Source organism: Lycium ferocissimum, chromosome 5 (genome assembly GCF_029784015.1).
Source record: "Lycium ferocissimum isolate CSIRO_LF1 chromosome 5, AGI_CSIRO_Lferr_CH_V1, whole genome shotgun sequence".
Lineage (NCBI taxonomy): Eukaryota > Viridiplantae > Streptophyta > Magnoliopsida > Solanales > Solanaceae > Lycium > Lycium ferocissimum.
In genome coordinates, this window is record NC_081346.1 from 1,268,806 (window position 1) to 1,271,514 (window position 2,709).

Sequence of the window (2,709 nt, forward strand, 5' to 3'; positions counted from 1 at the left end):
GCCACTTACCGCTACTCCGAGACAAACCTAGGTAGAGGAAAGCGCTCGCCCGCCTTTTCGTGCGCAAAGCACGGGGCTGGTCAAATACCTTTCTCGCTCTCCGAGCCTTCGACACCGGTGTCCAAACGAAGTCGTTCTTCTTTTCCGAGTAAAGAGAAGAAACGGTGGCATTTGTCGAGACTCGATACGAAGCGACTCGCCGCTATTCTCCCGCGAGCCTTTGTACCCCTTTATGTCGTTCACGACCTCGATGTCCTCGATGGCTTTGATTTTATCCGGGGTTGATTTCGATCCCCCCGTTCGATACCACGAAGCCCAAAAATTTGCCGGACCCTCACCCCGAAGGCGCACTTCTCCGGTTAAGCTTCATGTCAGACCGGGCGAGCACATCGAAGGTTTCCCGCAAATGCTTTAAACGGTCCTCTTCGTTTCCGTGACTTAACAACCATATCGTCAATATAAACTTCCATCGTTTTCTATATGTTCTTCGAACATTTCGTTGACTAGGCGTTGGTAAGTTGCACCGCATTTTTTAACCCGAAAGGCATGACGTTATAACGTAAGTCCCGTATCTGTAATGAAGATGTTTTCTCTGATCCTCCGGCATCCGGATTTGGTTATACCGAGTAAGCGTCGAGAAAACTTAACATTTCATGTCCGGCCGTAGCATCGATCATTCTATCGATGTGCGGCAACGGAATGAATCCTTCGGCATGCCTTGTTTAAATCTTTCTAATCGACACACATCCGAAATTTATTACCTTTTTTGGCACCACCACCACATTAGCAAGCCAATCCGGGTATTTCACCTCCGATGGATCCCATATTCAAAAGCTTTTTGTTACCTCGTCTTTGATGAAGGCATGTTTTGACTCCGACACGGGCCTCCTTTTTGCTTTACCTGGGCAAAACTTACCGTCCAAGCCGAGCTTGTGTGACGCTACTTCGGTGATATACCTGTCATATCTATATGCGACCATGCAAAGCACCGGCGTTAGTTCGAAAAACTCAATTAACTTATGCCCGAGCTCCGGGTAAGCCCCGTGCCCGTATACCTTTCTATCCGGGCAGAACTCGAACAGATGATCCGCTCCAGCCTCCTCTATGGTCGACTTGGTTGCGTCCGAGTCGTCTGGCGTGACAAAGGATCGGGGCATCCCGAAGTCATCCTCTCCGCACTCCGGATCCGCCCCGATATTCTTTGATTGCTATTGGGGGGCATCCTCCCCGGTTACACCCTTTTTTCCCTGAACTGGTTCCTCAAGCCGGGGTGCTGATTCTTCTACAGCGAACATCTCCTTTGCTGCGGGTTGCTCACCGCGGACGGTTTTCACTCCCTCTAAGGTTGGGAACTTCAAAGATTTCGATGCAACGCCAAGGCACCGCCCTCATGCTATGTATCCAAGGTCCGCCCAACAACGCATCGTACTTCACGTCCCCTTCGATTACGTAGAACAAAGTCTGTTGAACGGTGGCCTCAATGTTCACGGGCAAAGAGATCTCCCCCTTTGTGGTTTCGCCGCCATTTGAACCCGCTGAGTACCCGGGTTGCCGGTACGATTCGATCGAGCAGTCCTAACTGTTCGACCACTCTCCGTCGAATTATGTTGGCTGAGCTACCTGGATCAATCAAGACACGTTTAACCATAGTTTTAAAGATAAATGCGAAATTACCAAAGCGTCATCACAAGTTGAACGACGCTCTCGCGTCCACGTCGTCGAAGGAGATGGAAGCTCCGATAAATGATCTCGCACGCTTTTCCCAAACAACGAGATCTTTGTCCGACGTTTACACGGGACACCTAGGGGTGTCAATCCCCCCGACTATCATATTGATCACATGCTGATGTTCGACTGGTTCAATCCCTCGATGAACTTCTTTCTCCTTATAATGGCTTTTGGCTCGTTCACTCAATAGATCTCGGAGGTGGCCGTTTTTCAACAACCGGGCTACCTCTTCTCTCAACTGGCGGCAATCCTCAGTTTTGTGACCGTGGGTTCCGTGATATTCACAAACTATGCTCGGATCCCGTTGCCCGGGATCTGTTCTTAGTGGCTTCGGCCACCGAACATCCGAAACACGACCGATGGCCGAGACAAGATCCGAGGTACTGACGTTGAAGTTGTACTCCGAAATCCTCGAGACCTTTATCGTCGGCCGAACTCCCTGTGATAGCTTCGAACGAGGGCCCCCGAGGCGTTTGCCGCGCGTGTCCATTCGACTACCTCGACCGGGAGAGGGTGGCTCCTGCCTTCCTTGATTTCTCCGCCTTGAAATTTGATCGCTCCGAGTGCGAGTATGGCCGAAACCTTTCTTTAGTCGATTCGGACTTTGCTTCGTAACCCTTCCTCGGTTTCTCGAAGTTTCTGATGTTCTTTGACTTTGCCGGAGAGAGCTCGAGCTGGTCATCCTCTACCCGAATCTTCGACTCATACCGATTGTGGACATCGGCCCATGTTACGGCCTCGTATTCTAGCAAGTTTTCCTTCAACTTGGCCGAGGCAACCGAGCTTAGCATACCGAGCCCCTTTCGTGAAAGCTTGTGCGCGGCCTATTCTTCGGCACCGGGTAATTCCATCCGTTCCTCCGGAACCGGTGACGAACTCCCTTAGCAACTCATCGTCCCTTTGTGTAATCCGAAGATGTCGCCTTACGGCCCGTACTCGATGGCACCGCATGCGCCACGAAGGCGTCGCCCAAGATTTCGA